The sequence below is a fragment of the Anabrus simplex genome, chromosome 3 (genome assembly GCF_040414725.1).
Source record: "Anabrus simplex isolate iqAnaSimp1 chromosome 3, ASM4041472v1, whole genome shotgun sequence".
In the NCBI taxonomy this organism is placed as follows: Eukaryota; Metazoa; Arthropoda; class Insecta; order Orthoptera; family Tettigoniidae; genus Anabrus; species Anabrus simplex.
The window spans coordinates 431,280,916-431,301,092 of record NC_090267.1 but is presented as its reverse complement, the minus strand read 5'-3'; the positions used below and the strand labels follow the sequence as shown (position 1 = coordinate 431,301,092).

Genomic DNA, 20,177 nt, shown 5'->3' with positions numbered 1-20,177 from the left:
ACCTTACTGGTCATATTGAAAAGTTATAAAGAATACAATTTCCGATTATTTGTGTCTTCAGTTTTACAGTACCAACTATAATAATATTGGTGGTGATGGTGATTAAATTGTGAAGATGATTATAAAAATGAGAAAAAAAGTCATGAAGGAGCAATCGCTTAAATAACACAAGAGGTTGTCATTAAAGAAAGGACTCACCTGACATTAGATGATCTAATATCACAGATTCGGAAGAAAACTAAATGTGAAGGCCTCCAATATAGAAAGCTCATGAAATCGATCAACAATAACATTACATTGACCATTGTTTGTTGTGATGTGGTTTGTGTATTCTGCTGCCATGTATCTCTGATAGATGGGATTACTGCTGCGTATCGAGTATAACAGCCTGCCTGAATATTGGCGGGAAATAGCTGGGGAGTGGGCAGTTAGATCTCTCTTCTTTAGCATGCCATTCCTCTAGTTCGTAAATTTTCTGATACTACTGGTACGCAACACACTGGATCATCGTAGTATTCCAGCTATTCGATCCCTACTTCGAGGCAGTGATTGGAATGAGCAGTGTGCACACTTAAACGGAATAATTACACAGGAGTATTCGTGGCTGTATGCAGCCTGGTCATTCTAGCTCTGAAACTTTGAACTGTTAGATCAACACTGTAGTACTTTCTGCTAAAAGTGTGTGTGCTGTTTTCATTTTATCGAATATTTCATATGACAGCATTGCTTTTAATTGCGATATTCATACTGGCATCATTGTAATGACCTATGTTGACTTCAGTCAGGAAAACTATAAGGACAGGCTGTCTGAGAATTCAGTAGTGAAGCACGGGTAGATCAGCTAGTTATTTGATCCAAATAGCATTCGCTTCGCATAATCACGCAGGCGCTTGATGCAATACTATATTAATCTATGCCTTTGCTAAGTAATGGCATCTAAGAGCATGACTGATTAACACATGTGGAGCATGAGTTCATACTATTTTCAGGAGGCTTATCAGAGACCGGTCATCTCACTCACGTACTTCCTGTGAGCTAATAGAGATGTGTAATTTTTAGCCTTGTAGTCTCGTATAGCAACAGTCGGGCTTTGAGACAATAAGTGTTATAAATATACCGTAGTACTGTATTTCGCAAAACATGTAGAATAAGCAGTTTTGACCAGTTGTATCTCCTGATTTTCCCTGATTTTCATATCAAAATCTCCTGATTTTTGGTTTTGTAAAGTTGGCAGGTATGTAACTGAATCCTTCCCTGCCACTTCATACCTTTCAGTAGGTGATCCGTGTAAACTATGAACTACAAAGGTGAAAGATTACAGCCTTGTCTAATCCCTGTAAGAACTTTGAACCAAGAACTCATTCTACTATCAATTCTCACTGCAGCCCAATTGTCAACATAAGTATCTCTGATTGTTTTTAATAATGTGCCCTTAATCCCATAGTCCCCCCAGTATGGCTAACATTTTTCCCCTCTGAACTCTTGTCATATTCCTTCTCTAGATCTATGAAACATAGGCATAACTGTCTGTTCCCTTCGTAGCATTTTTCATTTACCAGGCGCACACTGAAAATATGATCCTGGCAGATCCTGTGTGGTCTGAAACAACACTGGTTTTCATACAACTTACTCTCAAGCACTGGTTGCCATCCCTTCCAAAATGCCACTGAACATGTTACCCGGTATACTCATCAATGAAATACCTCGATAGTTGTGGCAATCCTTCCTGTTCCCTTGTTTATGGACAGGTGTAATTACTGCTTTTGTCCAGTCAGTACGGTACTAATATTCCATGCTAATCTTATTACTCTTTGAAGCCATTTCATTCTTGCCTTTCCACTATATTTCACCATTTCAGGTCTAATTTTGTCTATTCCTGCTGCTTTATAACAATGGAGTTTATTTATCATCCTTTCAAGTGTAAGTTCACCATCATTGTCCTCCACCCCTAAGCTTGGTTGTTTGCAATGTCTCCAGAAAGATTTCCTTTTATGTTTAGAAGTTTTGTAATATATTCCTTCCACCTGTCCAGTGATTCCCTGGGATCCATTAAATGTTCATCTGATTTAAAACACTATTCATTTCCTTTTTTCTTCCCTTTCTAAGATTCTTTATTACTGTCCGGAAAGTTTTCCCTGACGCTTGTCCTAGCCTTTCCAGGTTATTACCGAAATCTTCCCGCAGCTTCTTGGATTAAACAATTATTAGATTCGCTCTGTTTTTTCATCTGCGTACAATCCCATCTGCATTAGTCCCTGTTTTCAGTGATTTCTAATACACCTTCCTTTTACGTTTACAAGCTGCTCTCGCTTCATCATTCCACTAAGATGCTTGTTTTTCCCCATCTTTACACACAGTTGTTCCAGGCATTCCGTTCTACAACAGTATCCCTGTATGCCACTCAGTCTCGTATATCCTGGATCTTTTTACTGTCCATTTCCTCGACCTAGAGATTTTCTACCCTTATTCCTCTGCAGACAGATGGTCTTAGTTCAATAGAGATCAGATAGTGGTCTGCCTGCCCATGGGAAATTTGCATATATCAAAATAATTGAATAATTGTTGCATTGAATTCAGCATGTGTTAATTTTCATCTAAATATTTTAATTATTAAATGAGATGATGTTGTTGCTGTACCCGAGTTGAAGTTAAACTTTCACTCCCATAGCAGGGCACTGCCAGGGTTTTTAAGTGTGGCGCACTGGTTGGTTAAAACTTTAATATTTTATTAGTTTACGGTACCTGTACATTCCATGACGTGAAGTATTTTACATGCACTATAGAAACATATTTTAATCATTACTAAAAATACCATAAGCGAAACATCCGGTTAAGTACTGAACTATATTGTTAAAGTGTGTGAGGCCAATGAAGAACATAGCTAATTGATTCAGTTTTAGCCACATACTCTACATGTGCTTTTATTTACAGCAATGTTGAAATTATGGTAAACAGGAAATAGTTATTAGCGAAGTGACTGCAAGAATTTTGTTCAGCTTTCATATTGTTATTTTTCTTGATGCAATGGTTTGTGTGTTCTGCTCAATTGTTTATTTACTCTTCAAATGGATAAGTGATAGGAGTTTGGGAATTTGGTATTTGTTGACTGGATAGGCATATATTGGGAAGGAAAAAGCTACTTTTAAAATATATGCTGATATCAAAGTAGATCATTTCAATTTTTCTGAAAAATATTATGGTTGTTTCTGAAAACTTGTATTTATTAATTATACAACACATTGCCTTAAAAATAAAATGTGTATTATGTTTATGATGAAACTGATGTGAGGGGTTGATAATTTAGTTATTCTCCAAAGGTGACAAAGTTCTTGCATATCAATTACTTCGTTAATGCATTTGGCATATCGTCATCACCACCATGCGCAGTTTCCAGCCGCTGGCCGGGTCTGCTTGAAACATCTGCTTGTCTGCGCACACTCCTCCACTCTTTTTATCTACCTGTCTCTTGGTCTTTCTCTTGGTCATTTTCGTGTTCTCTCCATTTCCTGCAACCTCCTGGGCATCCTTTCCTCTCTTATCACTCTCTTCATGTGACCATACCATCTTGGTCCAGATGCCTGCTCTGGAGTGCTCATCCTTTACTATATCTGTAACCTTCTCATTTCTCATTGTATCCCTTCTTGTCACTCCTGTCCTGCTTCTCACGAATGTCATTTTCCTTGCCTGTATCCTACTAATGGCTCTTTTCTGTATTACCCAAGTTTCTGCTTCATATGTCAGAATAGGTACATAGCCTCCCGCTTGCCTTCCACGCTCTGTTATTTCCTTACCATTTCTTCCACTTTCCTCTATGATACTTCCCAGGTAGGCCTACCTGAAACTCTCTACCTTCGTAAGCTGTTCTCTACCAAGCATTATCTGTCTAATAGGTCTCCTTCTTTCTAGTTGTGATCATCTTACTCCACGTTGTTCCACCTCATCTTCCCATGCATCTTAACTGTTCCTGGATATCCTTTCCCTTGCTTCCCCAGATTAACAAGTGATCTGCAAACATCATCACTTTAATTTTTCCTTGTCTAAATCCACATTTTGGCTCAAACCAGTCTGTTCTTTCTCCTACTTTCAGACCAGTGACACTCCTGTGGTACGCCTCTCTCATTCTTTCTATTGTCTGTTTCCAAACACCTTTTTTTTTGCAAGGTTTCCCATACGTTGTTTCTGCACACACGATCATATGCTTTCTTAAATTCCAAGAAGGCCATCAGTAAATCTTTACCCCACTCATGATGATGCTCTTGCAGTTGTCCTACTGTGAATATGTCTGTTGTGGATCTTCGTGATCTGAATCCATACTGCACTTCTCTTCGCTTTTCTTCCACCCTATTTGATTCTGTTCTCCAGAATCTTCTCAAAACACCTTTGCACCATGACATAAATGCAACTCCCCTATAGTTTTAAAAATATTTCCTATTACCCTTCATGAATATGGGTATAATTATTCCCTTCTTCCAGTCTTCAGGAGACTTCTTCTTCTGTGCTACAGTACATTTAACACACGAAAATGCCACTGTTCACTACCTCTCCTGCTGCTTTCACCATCTCAGTGCTCACTTCATCTGAACCTGGAAATTTCCCTCCATCTTGTCCTGTGCTATCTCCACTTCTACCCATAATAATTCATATAATTCTTGAATAATTTATATCATGTAAAATATAAAGTAAATTCATTGAATACTATATTTTTTAATCCTTTATATTTTTATTGCGGTACTAATTTTCCGTAAGCTATGATACTGGTTGTTAAAGAAATTTGTGTTGCCTTTCTGCAAGAACAAATTAATTGGTAAATGAACTGTTTATAGTTGGAGGACGTTAATAACTGCTAGTGATTATATTGCACTCGTGGCTTTCGACAATATTGTCCTGATTATTGTTGACTTTAAATGAGTGCTAGATGATATAGGCAAGACATAACTACCATTCTTCAGTCCAGTTGAAGTATGGTTTTAATACTTGCCCACATGTGTATGAAATGTTTTGATATAATCTTTTCGGCAAGAGAAGAGTTACTTCAGTTAAACTTTTCCACAGTTGTTGAATTCCAAAATTCATTGCTCGTCTTTACCTTTCCCAAGATGGTACACATATATTCAATCTATAGGATTCCCTATTTCTTCAAATTTGTCCTGTGCTCAGTATTTTATTGTGATGTCTAGGATTTTGATAAATTAGCATATTCTTTCTATATTGGAAGCCGAAAAGCTACTCGTTAAAATATACACTGACCAGAAAAGAATACTAATCAATTCACCGAGCTCGATAGCTGCAGTCGCTTAAGTGCGGCCAGTATCCAGTATTCGGAAGATAGTAGGTTCGAACCCCACTGTCGGCAGCCCTGAAAATGGTTTTCCGTGGTTTCCCATTTTCACACCAGGCAAATGCTGGGGCTGTACCTTAATTAAGGCCACGGCCGCTTCCTTCCTACTCCTAGGCATTTCCTGACCCATCGTCGCCATAAGACCTATCTGTGTCGGTGCGACGTAAAGCAACTAGCAAAAAAAAAAAAAAAAACTAATCAATTCAATTTTTTTTTTTTTTTTTCAAAAGTTGTATTTATGTCCTAAAACTTGATTTTTAGTGATGAGACAATAAAGTGCATTGGCTGTGCCATGCCCATTATTTACATTGTCAAAGTTCAGTGTTTAGTTCTTTTTTACAATAGTCGCAAATTTTTACCATTAGAATTAGGGACTCTGGCACTCCGTATTTCACAATCCTGGAACTGTTATAAGCTATAAATGCCATTTTTATTCCCTATTGAAGTGAAATTATAAGAAATTAATGAATAAGAGGGTCCACCTTTTCAATACAATATATATGGAACTGAACAGTTTCGCTGTTACTGGCTCGTTTCCTGACTTGTAGAGAGAGAGAGGTTTTTTTTCCTGTTCCTGGGAACAATGAGAGCCTCCATGTACTGCAGCATGCTACTCACAAGGTCTTGGATCATTTTGTGGGGATGGGGTATGTAAACACTCTTTCGATAGAATTAGTCACATTTTATTCCAGGTGTCGGACATTTGCCCAAGCAAATCCCATTGTTGTTCGGTGGATTGAGATCTGGGCTATGTGCTGGCCAGTTCAGAGTTTGTAATCAAATATCACAAAGAAATTCCGGCACAAAGCGAGCGATGTTGGGAAGTGTTGTTCATCAGTCTGAAGGTTTCCCTGACAAATGGAGCTTCTCAGTGTATCGGTGTGGATTTGGAGCACCTCTAATCAGTAATGGCTCACATCTTTCATGCTTCAAAGCACTTACCACCCTGAACCATGATGGAGCTAACATCAAATGGTCTCCTCACGGAGGTATTGCAAGGTGAATATTGCTCCCCAGTCTTTCTCCTTATTCTCTCTCTACCATCAGGTGACAGCAGACACAAACATCGATTCATCTGTGGACAGCACCATACACCATAAATCCACTACCTCACAGTCCAGTTCTGGTAGTGGCATGCAAATTCCAACCATGCTACTTGGTGCTGGGGAGTAAGCTGCACATCAGTGTCCGGTCTTCTTGACCCCAGATTGGCTTCCAGACATCTTCCTCTAACAGTCCTCTTCTTTACAATGATACAGTGTATCTTATTGCCTTGAGACTATATCTGGTGTGGACCGTTTTATATTGATGATCTCGAAGTTCTGAAGGACCAGGAACCTGTCATCCCTGGCAGTTGTAAACCTCTGACTCCTGATGCATGTCTTCTCTGAAGAGTAATGATTTCATGGATTTGTCTTGGAGCGTACTTGGTACTACCAAATGATGCAGCAATTGCATTAGCAACATAATGAATGCTTCATCCATAGGATGTAAACTTCATGGTTTTGATCTGTGTTGCCGTCTCCGAAAACCGTAAAAGAGTAGTTAGTGGGACATAAAGCAAATAGCATTATTATTTGATCTGTATTGAATTGTGATCATAATAACAACTAAACTTATGCCATAATGGTCCACCTTTTCAATACTATATTATGCAATGTTTAAATTACCTTATATTTTCAATCTAGGAACTAGCTTCAGCCTTGGCTGGCCATCATCAGCCTTAATACAAAACTGTACAAACACATCTAATGACTAAAACAAATGTATAAACATACGCAAATGACATTAAAAAGGTATTGAACACATCTGGGATGAACTATGTGCACAACACGTAAAATATGATGGAAGTAAAATCATTGGGGGGCATTGCATTGTATTAAAATGTTCCATTAGCGCCTCTTGTTAAAAGATCATGAAAATGCTGAAAAGTCCCTCTGTTGAAAATTGTCAATAGTTGATTCAAGGATGGCACACAAAGATATGATTAAATAGCTGGCATGTTCTTAGCTTGCAGCTGGTAGAGATTCGCAATTCAATGTGGTGTCCGTGCAGTTAACCTGAATAAATGATAGTCAAAAATTAATAATCTAAAAGGAGAGAGTGTGCTAATCAAATTGCACAGATTATATGAGACTTACCTTTCATTGTGGCATGTGGTGTGTGGCCTATTATTATGTGCCTCATACTAACGGGGAGGAGTTGAGATTGTGAGATTTAAAGAAAAGGGGGAGTGCGGGACAAAGAGAGAGGAAAGAACGTGAAAAGAGGATGTAGGGGAAGGGGATTACGACACCGAAGGATGTGTCAAAACAGATGCATCTGAGGAAATGTGCTGTGAATAGCATGAAAAATTAAATTACGACTTTTTGGTTTGACGTTTCAAAAAATGGTAATTAGAAGGTCAAACAGGATATTTGGCTTTTCTGAAATGTCATTAAGATTATAATTTGGGTTAAAATATTGATATATATGTATGAAGCAGCATTCTATAATGTTAAGGAGGGATCAATTGTTGACGATTTTGTGAATTTTCATATCTTGTGTTATGTCTGTGAATTTTTTATTCTAATCATGCATAGGCTGTTCCACAGCCAAAAATTTATTGTACTTCAGCACATTATTATTATTAGCATATGGTAATATACACAAAACAATACAAAAATTAAATATACATGAACAGTAAGCACAAACTATTTTATACATAATTACAAAATATACAATATAACATTGAAAACAATCGTGCAAGCAAAAGGGTTCTAAGAGTTAGATCTAAATTCTCTAGCCATTGTATGGCCTCGGCAGAAGCCACCACAAAGTCCTGGCTGGATCCAGTGAATGCCCTTCCAATGCGTTCGGTGACAATAAGGTCGATAGTCTGCTTAACTGCACCACAGTCACAGGCTGGAGATTTCACACCCCATTTAAACATCATTGATTCACATCTCCCGTGGTTCGTACGCACTCTGTTGAGGGCTACCCATGTCTTGCGGGGCAAATCAAAGCCAGCTGGAAGATTCTTATAATTGAACGTCTGCCGTTGAGTCGGAGCTACGCTGTTCCACTCTTGTTGCCAATCAGTTTTTGGATTGAAATCCCTCCTAACAAGTTCGTGTGCTGGTTGAATAGGAGGAGATGTTGATTTGAGGCGGCTGAATCTGACATTAACATCTTCGTGGATGGGGAGATCAGGATTGGTTAATATCTTGTTGTATTCTCTAACCAAGTTATTCGGTTTTCTAATTCTAGGAGGTTCTATGGGGCTGAGCACTGGCAACCAGAAAAGAGGAGTAGATTTTACTGTGCCACTTATGACACGCATTGTTTCATTCAGGACCATGTCCACCTTTTTAGCACGAGAGCTGTCGATCCAAACTGAAGAACAGTAGTCAGCTGTGGAAAGCACCAGCACCATAGCTGAAGTACGCAAAGTAGATGCAGAAGCTCCCCATGTGGAGCCAGCATGTTTGTGGATAATGTTGCGTGACCTTAATTTGGCTGCTAGGTTGGTTAGATATTTCCTGTATGATAGAGTTCGGTCGAGAGCAACTCCAAGATATTTGGGGGTGGCATTGCGAGGGAGAAGACTTCCATTAAGTGACACTTTGAAGGTGATATTCGCTTGTCGGTTATTTAAATGGAAGAAGCAGGTTTCCGATTTACTAGAGCTTGGTTTCAAGCACCACGTTTTGAAGTATGTACACAGAACATCCAGGTCTGCATTTAAAGTTCTCTCTATCATATGCTGACTAATTATTGCCAGATCGTCGGCATAAGCAAATTGACGAGAGCTTGTGACAGGTATGTCTGCAATATACAGATAAAACGATAATGGAGAGAGAACAGATCCTTGAAGTAGACCATTGTTAAGTACCTTTATTTTGCTATGATTGCTGTGACTACCTGGATAATTCTATTTGAGAGCATATTGTTAATCAGGCGCGACATTTCACTACACTTCGTCAGTATAATAATAATAATAATCGTTTGGCCTCAGCTACCGTGTGCAGACATTTCAATTTAACGCCATCCGGCTATCTGCTTGTCAATTTCGACGTTTCTTTTAAAGAACTTATACACAATACCTTCTCTCCACACTGTATCGTATGCAGCTGTATTGTATAGGAGGATACTCTCATTTTTCGCCATTGTAAAGTGAAAACCGTCAATACGGAATGATTCTAATATCTTGTAATGCAGCTGTTAGATCAATAAACACTGCTCCACTCTTTAATTGTTTTTTAAAACCTGTCTCAATATGTTATGTGTTGTCAGAGCAAGCACCTTATCTTCACAACTACGTTGAATTCTAAAACAAGCCTGTTCGATTGGAATTATTTTAAAAATTAGAGGACTTAATTCTATTGTAGATAAGCCGTTCCAAGAGCAGAAAGCAGACACTCATTAAGGCAATTGGTCTATAGCTTTCGACAGAATCCGTAGACCAGGTTTTAAGATAGCTAGTATCTTAGTTCGTTTAAACTCTGAAGGGAGTTGACTTGTTCGGAGTATGTTTGAGAAAAACTGCACTATCCAGTTCCTTACTTTTTTTTTCACAGGGCATTAACGTTTTCTGAGTACATTATATTAAAACTCCTCCCACTCTGTCCAATGTAAGAAGAATTACAACTGTTGCAAATAATCCTGTATACTCCTGATTTTGAAAAAAACTACAGTCAGTTGTTACAAGTCATCACTCTCATTTCTGGTCCGTATTGAAAACAGCGATCTCACTTGGTTTATAAAAGGAGTACATTTATTGTTCAACTTATTCAATGTAATCAGTACAACGTTATGTGGTTAATTAGACATAAAAAATCTGAATTTTATGGGGACATGTTTCGCCTTTCTTATTGGGCATCATCAGCCATATTAATTTAATCTTAAAACAAACATGAGAAAAGGGGAATGTTATGATGTTATCCTCAGTAAGTTGATTGGTCTAAAATATTTTATCTGATATAACCGTTGCAAACAGACGTTGTTGTGCTGGTTGAAGCTGCTATGAGAAGAGTTTATTTCGAGTATTTGAAGGTTATGTTTAATTTCCACGCAAAAGAACAAAAAGACGTGTTTGACGTGTGTGTTAAAAACTTCTTTTTATTCTTGTCTAGTGCCTACCCTAAGCTATCCAGACCAATGGTCTTGCCCAGCTCCTACCCCAAGCTATCCAGACCAGTGGTCTTGTCCAGCTCCTACCCTAACCAATCCAGACCACTGGTCTTGTCCAGGCCCTACCCTAACCTATCCAGACCAGTGGTCTTGTCCAGCTCTTACCCTAACCAATCCAGACCATTGGTCTTGTCCAGCTCCTAACTTAAGCTATCCAGACCCATTGTCTTGTCTAGCTCCTACCCTATCTAGACCAATGGTCTTGTCGAGCTTCTACCCCAACCTATCCAGACCAATGGTCTTATGCAGCTCCTACTCTAACCAATCCAGACTAATGGTCTTGTCTAGCTCCTACCCTAACCTATCCGGACCAGTGCTCTTTTCACCTCCTACCCTAAGCAATCCAGACCAATGGTCTAGTTCCTAAGTAGAGAGATTGGCAGCCTTGTGCACAGCGCGATCACGTCAGTGAGTCGTATACGAGAAATAAACATAACGGACCATTATATTGGTATTATAAATAAACATACGACAATCATACCGTGCGTAGATGTTGGCGATGCAAGTGATGACTAATGGTACTAATGTTCTGTGAACAGGACTGGAATTATAATTTGTGGATCATTTACCTGGAGTACTCCTTAGGTCTTTGTTCTGAATCAACTCTTTTTTTTTTTTTTTTTGATAGTTGCTTTACGTCGCACCGACACAGATATGTCTTATGGCGACGATGGGACTGGGAAGGAAGCGGCCGTGGCCTTAATTAAGGTACAGCCCCAGCATTTGCCTGGTGTGAAAATGGGAAACCATGGAAAACCATTTTCAGGGCTGCCGACAGTGGGGTTCGAACCTACTATCTCCCGAATACTGGATACTGGCCGCAGTTCAGCGACTGCAGCTATCGAGCTCGGTGAATCAACTTTGATGCTTCATGTAGGCTTTTATTACGACAAGCTCATCACACCCAGTTGGCCATAAATACTGTTACAAACTATTTTGTGGATAAATGTAATGTGATTCATATTTTTTCAGTTTCCTGTTAGTCTGCTGCATACGTCACAAATAGATGGCAATAATCACTTCTCAGAATGTTCAGTATTATCACCCACATAGGCTCTGAGTCTTCAGTCATCTCTTGTAGCATGGTTAGTCTTGGGGTGGGAAAATCTGGCCCTAAACTGCCAAGGTTCGGTACACTCTTTCGAAGGTGATTTCTTCTATTACTGAACTAGTTCTACAGTCCAGGGGTTGAGATGTGGGTTAGCTGATAGCCAGTTAGTAATGGAAATGAAATTGGAAGGATCTATTGTTGTAAACAGGATAAGGTTTACCAGAACACAACTTGTTTATTTGCTTCACATAGAAATTTACAAGAATAAACATAAAATTGTCTTGAAGCAAAGTAGATAATTAAGCTTGGGAGAGTTTGTCACTGTACACTATATACACTTGGAATGTATTTACACTAGCTTCTATCTTGAAAAGATAGTTCATAGGAATGTTCAGTTCGTGATAGTCGAAAACTATCCGTTTCACTTGCATGGATTAGTGAAGAGAGTTCCTTCTAACTGGCAGTGTTTGAGTTTATGAGCTTGCACTGAAGGAAAGCTAAGTACACAATTAGAGAATCTAATGTGTGTGTGTCGGAGCCTGAGGGAGATTGGGGATGTGTAGAGTACAGCATCGGGGCTCGACTTGGATGAAGGAACGGGAACTTGGAACATTGACCTGAGTTGAAACCTCATACTACCAGAATTCCGTCCACCTGGTCGAGACACATTTTTAAGAGGAGTAGCCTCCGTGTTCGACGTACAGTGTATTCTGGAGCAGGACACCGGGAAGAATCCTGGAGAGTGGCAGCCAGGGAGCTCCTTTTATACAGCACTCGACGTACAGGCACGCGCACTGAAAGCTGCGCGTCGAGTCTTGAAATATCCACGCTTGCGTGCTTGCGGCCGGCTGGCGCTGAGCGGAGAAAGCGGAGGACATACAACACCCTCCCCTCCTAAATACGCCGATACGGCGTGAAGCGGCGGCTGCGATGCTGGGCAGGAGCTTCTGACGTCACTGTTGTATTGTCCGGAGCTGTGACTGGGCGGAGTGGCGCTGCATCGTCCTGAAAGGAACCCATGGTTATTAAATGGTCTAAAGCTCGTTCAGCAATAGATTTATCTGGCTTAACAAGAGAATCAATAGCCGGATATGGACGGTAGCGCAGGCGTATCTGGTCCTGGTGGCGGCAAATGTTTTTCTCAGCAGTCTGAATCTCGTAGAGACAATGGCTCAAAGATCTGCAGATGACACCAGGTAACCAGAGCGGGTTTGACTTGAATGTCCTGATGTAGACTCTGTCGTTGACTGTGAACTTCGTTGAGGATGTCATAGGCTGGGCCGGAAGAGGCTGCAACAGAGAAAGTAAAGTTCTGTGAGGTCTTCCATGGTGCTTTTGTGCAGGAGTGACATTATCAGCACCGGGCAGAGTTCTGTAGTTGCTTAAGAGTTGTAGCAATGCTTGGTCTTTAGTTAAGCCTGAAGAGACAGCTTTTTTCATACTTTTCTTAAAAGTTTGTACAAAGCGTTCAGCTTCACCATTAGATTGAGGGTGAAAAGGCGGTGCTAGGATATGGCGAATTCCATTATATGTACAGAAGTTCTTAAAAGCAGTAGCTGTGAATTGCGGTCCATTGTCAGTACTTAAGGTAATCGTTCAGTTGTAAATATTTTCTGAAGAGCACGAATGGTAGCTTCTGTAGTAGTAGTCGAATGCATATCCACTGCATAGGGAAAGTTCGATAGAGAATCGATGACGATGAGCCACATGGAATTGAGGAAAGGACCTGCGAAATCGATGTGAATTAGCAGGAGGCCATGAAGCTAGACCAGAAGACGGGGCGTTCTGATTAATTTGACATGGTTCACAATAGAGGATGAGCTTTTCGATGGCGGCATCAATACCAGGCCAGTAGCAGTGTTGACGTGCCAGTTGCTTAGTGCGCGATATGCCCCAATGACTTTGGTGTAACAAGTCGAGAACTTGTGTCTGTAGACTAAGTGGGATAACCACTCGGAAGGTGGTGCCGGTTTCCAGGAGTATAACTCCGGCACGAGTCGTAAGACGATGCTGAATACGATGATAAGGCGCAAGGTGGGCTGGAAGTTTGTTCTGAAGGGGCCAACCATTGCGGATGTAAGTACGTACCATAGCAAGTGTACTGTCCTTATCCGTAGATTTTGCAATGCAGGTAGCGTCAATAGGAAAGCTGAATACGGTGTCTTCGATTTCTATGTCTAACTGAAGACATTCGGATTCTTGAGAATCGAAGGCGGTATCAGGACCGACTGGTAAGCGAGAGAGGGCATCAGCATTACAATGCTGGGATGTGGCACGATAGGCGATCTGATAGGAATAATCAGAAAGGAACATGGACCATCTTTGAAGCTTTCTGAGGGAATGCTCAGGGATCTTATTACCAGGATGGAATAAGTGTACTAGAGGCTTGTGATCAGTAATGATCAGGAAATGGTTGCCGTAGAGATATTCATTGAAACGGCGAATACCAAAGATGATTGCTAAAGCTTCTTTTTCTATCTGGGAGTACCGACGTTGATGCTCATTAAGTGTCTTCGAAGCAAAGGCGATGGGGCGTTCTTGTCCGTGACGATCCTTCTGGGAGAGAACGGCGCCGACGCCGTAATCTGATGCGTCAGTAGCTAGCGTGATGAGCTTGCCAGGCTGAAAATGAGTTTAACAGCTTGAACAAGGGCTTTTTTGATCGTTTGCCAGGCCTGTTGGCATTGCGGAGACCACTGAAATTTAACACCTTTTTTGCGTAAGGCGTTTAATGGAGCTGCAACTGAAGCGAAGCGGGGAATGAACTTGTTATAGTAGTTCGCTTTGCCTAGGAAGGATTGGAGCTGCTTGATGTTCTGTGGTACAGGCATGTTTACAATCGCCAAGACATTCCGTTCACTAGGTTGAATGCCGTTTTTATCGAGGATGTGTCCCAGGTAGTGAACTTGCGGCTGAAAGAACGTGCATTTAGCGAGATTCGCTCGTAGGCCATTGTCTTTCAACTTCGTGAGAAGGAGGCGCAGATTATGGAGATGTTCTTGATGATCTGCGCCGGTCACAATAATATCAAGGTAGTTAGCACAACCGGGAATGGAGGCGGTGAGTTGAGCTAAATAGCGCTGAAAAGTAGCAGCTGAGGAAGAGACGCTGGAGCTGGAGCAGTCCGATAGGAGTGTTGAGTGTGAGAAATTGCTTGGATTCTTCGTCTAAAAGTAGCTGTAGATAGGCTTCTTTAAGATCCACTCTAGAGAAGAATTGTCCACCAGCTAGACGACGGAATAAGTCCTCTGGACGGGGAATTGGAAATATATCTGTGTCGATTTGTGCGTTGATCGTAGATTGGAAATCACCACAAAGTCGTACATTGCCATCAGGTTTCTTGATTACAACTAGTGGAGTGGCCCATTGACTGGAATTGACTGGTACCACTATTCCAGCTTCTACCCATCTTTCTAACTCCTTAGTGACCTGGTCTTGAAGTGCCAGTGGTACGGGACGTGCTTTGAAAAAGCGCGGCTTAGCTCCTGATTTCAGCTGTATGTGAGCTGTATAGTTTTTGGCGGTTCCGAGCGTAGAGTCGAAGACTTCAGGAAACTGCTTGAGGAGAGCCGTAATATCAGAAGTAGGTTGCAAAGTAGATACCACGTTGATATTGTCATGAATCTGGAAGCCGAATAAATTAAAGAGATCCATGCCCATAATGTTTGATGCGGTGTAGTTGTTGACTACGAGTAATGGAATGACCTTCCGAATTCCTTTATAACTGGCTGGAAGCGTGATTTGGCCTTTAATGTCAATCTTCCGTTTGTTAAATGTAACAAGCTGGATGTCAGCTGGAGAGCATGAAGGTGAACCTAAGTCGTGATATGTAGCCAGGTTAATGATAGAGACAGGTGATCCAGTGTCTAACTGAAAATCGACAGAGCGATCAGAGAATGATATGGGAACGATAATTTTGTGAGAATTCTTGGTGGGAAGAATAAGATTTATCTGATCAACTTCCATGTCCTGTCGGGGCTGTATATGCTTCGGGCGCGCTGCAGGTGTCTTAGCAGGGCGGTGCGAACTCTGACATACAGTCTTGATGTGTCCTACTTTATTACATCGTTCACAAGTGGCTTTGAAAAATCCTCTGCAGGAAGGCAGGAGTTGCGACTTACTCTTAGAAGTAGGCTTCCTTGGAGAAGAACGAGAGGGAACCGAGCGAGAATGCTTGGCAGAGAGCGACTTGGCTGCGCGGTTCAAGGTAGCAGAGGACTGGCGGGCTGGAGTAGAGACTTGAGCGACTTTGTGTTTAGAAGCTATTTCTGCCGCAGTCTTGGTAGTAAATTCGTATACCGTAGCAATACGCTGGACGTCTTCTAAAGAAGAGTTACTCTTCTTGACAGCGTCAAAACGAACTTTGTCCTCAGGAGTATGCAGAATGACCACATCCTGAATGAGGGAATCGGTATAGGGAGTACCACAACTGTCCTTGGAAGATATAAACTGGCAGGGTTTAGCTAGACCTCGCAATTCCGCTATCCATTCAGCATGAGTCTGATGCAGTTGCTTCCTGCTCTGAAAAAATTTGTAGCGAGCGGCCACTATGTGCGGGCTTTTAGCATAGTGTTCAGTGATACGGGCCAAGAGCTGTGCGAACGGCACTTCAGAGAGTTGCTCCTCTGGACTTAATTTTTGTAGTAATTTGCACGTAGCATTGCCAACCGAACTGAGAAATAGTGCACGTTGGCGCTTGTCATCCGTGACGGAATGGCATATGAAATGTTGCTGTAGGCGGGCGAAATAGACTGACCATTCTTCCTTAGCCGGATCAAAAGCAGAGAACGGAGGAATTGCTTAGACTGTGTAGAAACAGAAAGAGTTTGCATAGCTGTGAGCAATGCCGCTTGTTGTTGCTGCATGAATTGCTGTTGTTGCTGCTGTAGAGCTTGCAATACGGCAGCTAGCTGCTCGGCTGTAGCCATGTTGAGATGCGTGAGAGAAAATAACTTGTCTAGCAGCGTGTACTGAGCTGGCTGTAGGCGAGACCTTCACCGGAACAGCTGGGAGTGTGTGAGAGAGCAAGCAAGCTGAAGCGTGCCAAACAGGTGCTGCGAGCGAGAGAGAGCCTTGGAATGTCGGCTGACTGTCCGTAGTTCGACGGAGGCTAATAGTTGCACTGTAGAAAAGGCTAACTGCTGGTAGAGGCCGTACAGGATCCAATGTGGAGTGGTGATAGTTACGGAGTATAGTGTCACTGTGCCAATGAGTGGACGATATCCTGTAAGAGTTTGTTACCCTGTCGCGAATGAGTTGACGACAGAATGTAATCAGTTTTGTACCTCGTTTCGAATGAGTGGGCTACACACTGACCACTGTTTGACTTCGTCGCCAATGTGTTGGTGGCAGATGGCATGTAGTTTTTTTTTTTTTTTTAATCTCGTCGCCAATGAGTTGTGTTGTAAACAAGATAAGGTTTACAAGAACACAACTTATTTATTTGCTTCACACAGAATTCTACAGTATCTACAAGAATAAAACATTAAATTGTCTTGAAGCAAAGTAGATGATTAATCTTGAGAGAGTTTCTGTTTCTATACACTATGTACACGCTGAATGTATTTACACTCACTGCTATCTTGAAAAGATAGTTCTTGGGAGAGATATAGTTGGTGATAGTTGAAAACTATCATTTGCACTAGCATAGATTAGCTAAGAGAGTTCCTTCTAACTTGAAGTGTCTGAGTTCATAAGCTTGTACTAAATGAAAGCTATGTTCACAATTAGAGAATCTAATGTGTGTGTCGGAGCTTGTGAGCTTGGGATGTGTGGCATACAACATCGGGCTCGACATGGATGAAGGAACTGGAAAGTGGAGCAGTGACCTGAGGTGAAACCTCATACTACCAGAATTCCGTCCACCTGGTCGAGACACATTTTTAAGAGGAGTAGCCTCTGTGTTCGACGTTCAGTGTATTCTGGAGCAGGACACTGGGGAGAATCCTCATAAGTGACAGACAGGGAACTCCTTATATACTGCACACGACGTAACAGACACGCGCACTGAAGACTGCGCGTCGAGTCTCGAATGATCCACGCTTGCGTGCGTGCGGCTGGCTGGCGCTGAGCGAAGGGAGCGGAGGACATACAACAAAAACTATATATATAAAATAAGAGTTTTGTCTGTACATTGCTCAGAAATTAAAAAGGATGGTATTTCTATATCGGTTGTGTCCATAGTAACAAGGAAATGCACTTTTTCATTTTCCATCATTTCTGTGTGTCTGTCTTTATGTACACGTATCACGAGAAAATGGCTGAAGAGAATTTAATGAAAATTGGTATGTGAAGTCCGAGAATAGGCCGCTACAATCTAGGCCATAAATAATCTTATTAACGCTGAGAGAAATGGTAGTTTAGGGGATGGCCTAGTATTTAATTCTGACATATTTATGTTATTAGTGGTCCTATCTTAATGAAAATTGGTATGTGAAGTCCAGGAATAGGTTGTTACAATCTAGGCCATAAATAATCTCATTCACGCTGAGAAGAAATAGTGGTTTAGGGAAAGGCCTAAAATTTAATTCTCAAGTATTTGTTATTAGTGGTCCTATCGTAATGAAAAATTGGTATGTTAAATCCGGGAATATGCCACTACAATCTAGGCTATAAATAATCGTATTAACGCTAAGAGAAATGGTAGTTTAGGGGAAGGCCTAAAATGTAATTCTCAAATATTTGTTATTAGAGGTCATATCTTAATGAAAATCGGTATGAAAAGTTGGGGAATAAGTAGCTACAATCTATGCTATAAATAATTTTACTAACGCTGAGTGAAATGGTAGTTTAAAGGAAGGTCTAAAATTCTCAAATATTTGTGATATTAGTGGTCCTATTGACAAATACCACATAACTAAAAAGTTGTATAGCATTAAATTTCTGATCATTTATGTCTTATACCCTTTTGCTATTTTCTTTACGTCGCACCGACACAGATATGTCTTATGGCGACGATAGTATAGGAAAGGCCTAGGAATTGGAAGGAAGCGGCCATGGCCTTAATTAAGATACAGCACCGGCATTTGCCTGGTGTGAAAATGGGAAACCACGGAAAACTATCTTCAGGGCTGCCAACAGTGGGGCTCGAACCCACTATCTCCCGATTACTGGATACTGGCCGCACTTAAGCGACTACAGCTATCGAGCTCGGTCTTATACACTTTTGCCATACCGGCTATGATAACAGAGATGTTCATGAATTTGGATTTTTGTTGATAAGTCCTTACCAGCGCAGAGTCACGAGAAAATGGGTAAACAGAATTTAATGAAAATCGGTATATAATACAAGACAGAACAACTTTCAGAAGATTGATACAAAATTTCAATGGTTTCCAGGAGAAGGAAAAGAGGAAAGGTAATAAATAATAACATCTGGGCACAAGAGAGGAGGAAACAGCAATGTGAAAGGATGAAGAACTATTGGAAGTCAAGAAAAGAAGGATTAAGATGAATGCACAGGGTTACTTTCCGTGGTCTTTACATGGCCAAAATCGAAGAAAGAAGAAAATCGGTACGTAAAGTCGGGAAATAAGGAACTACACCCTATGCTATAAATAATTTCGTAAGACGTCCTAATATCACAGAGTGGAAAGAAAAGTAAATGTGAAGGCCTACAATGCAGAAAGCTCACAACATTGATCAACAATAACGTTACATTGACCATTGTTTGTTGTGATGTGATTTGTTTCTCTGTTGCCACTCATCTCTGATAGATACGATTACTGCTGTATACAGAGTATTTTTTATTAATTTGCTTTTGCTTTACGTCGCACCGACACAGGTAGGTCTTATGGCGTTGATGGGATAGGAAAGGGCTAGGAGTGACTTCTTCAAGGTGCATAGTTGTGAGGTTCACTCAGCCTATTGCCAAGAATGAGTGTGTGGTTAACCCATTCAGTAGTGGGTTCTGGCATACCTCCTGTGCCAGAAGAGTGAAGTTTTTTCAGAGGAAATTATTTATTTTTAGGAAGCAAAGAATGAGTAACAGTTATTAAGGGAACACTTGCATTTATTATTAAAGGTTAATAAAAACTTACTTTACACTCTATTTACATTTTTTTATAGTAGGCCTGTGATGTGGTTTTATAAAATATTGGTGTTTTGAGAGTACTATTCTGTGAACAATACATTTTTATTTCAGGCTTTTGTATTATTCCCATCAACAACACTAATGCAATAAACTGCCAAATTTTGCAAGAGTTTGTTTCTTTCCAATACTGTGTCCTTATATGCGGAGATTTATTTACTAGTTTTTCAATTCATTTTAGCATACACATTTTTTCGGTCTCTTTTAAATTTACAACTTCATCCGTTAGAAACAGTTCAAAACAGTCGCACTCACCTCTGGTAATAATCCAACCCTCACACCAGGATTTTCCGTAAATGGAATTATATTAGGTTGCACACTATCCCCAGGCTTATACCTTTTCCACACGAATGTATATTCAACATCTCCTATCATCACCGTAGCTTATGACATCATATCTTGTTCACTTTCACTAGAAATACTAAGAAGGTCATCATCCGAAGAATCAATAGAATCATTATCACTACCATCAGGAATACTAATGTCAGTTAGAGATTCATCTTTGATGTAGTTCCTTATTTTGTCTT

General features: G+C 40.6%; 1 protein-coding gene across 2 annotated transcripts in view; it reads left to right on the top strand.

Annotated features, from left to right (window-relative positions):
* Positions 1–20,177, top strand: part of cass (cassowary) — a 134,458-nt gene that overhangs the window by 48,611 nt on the left and 65,670 nt on the right. The gene's annotated exons all lie outside the window — the stretch shown is intronic.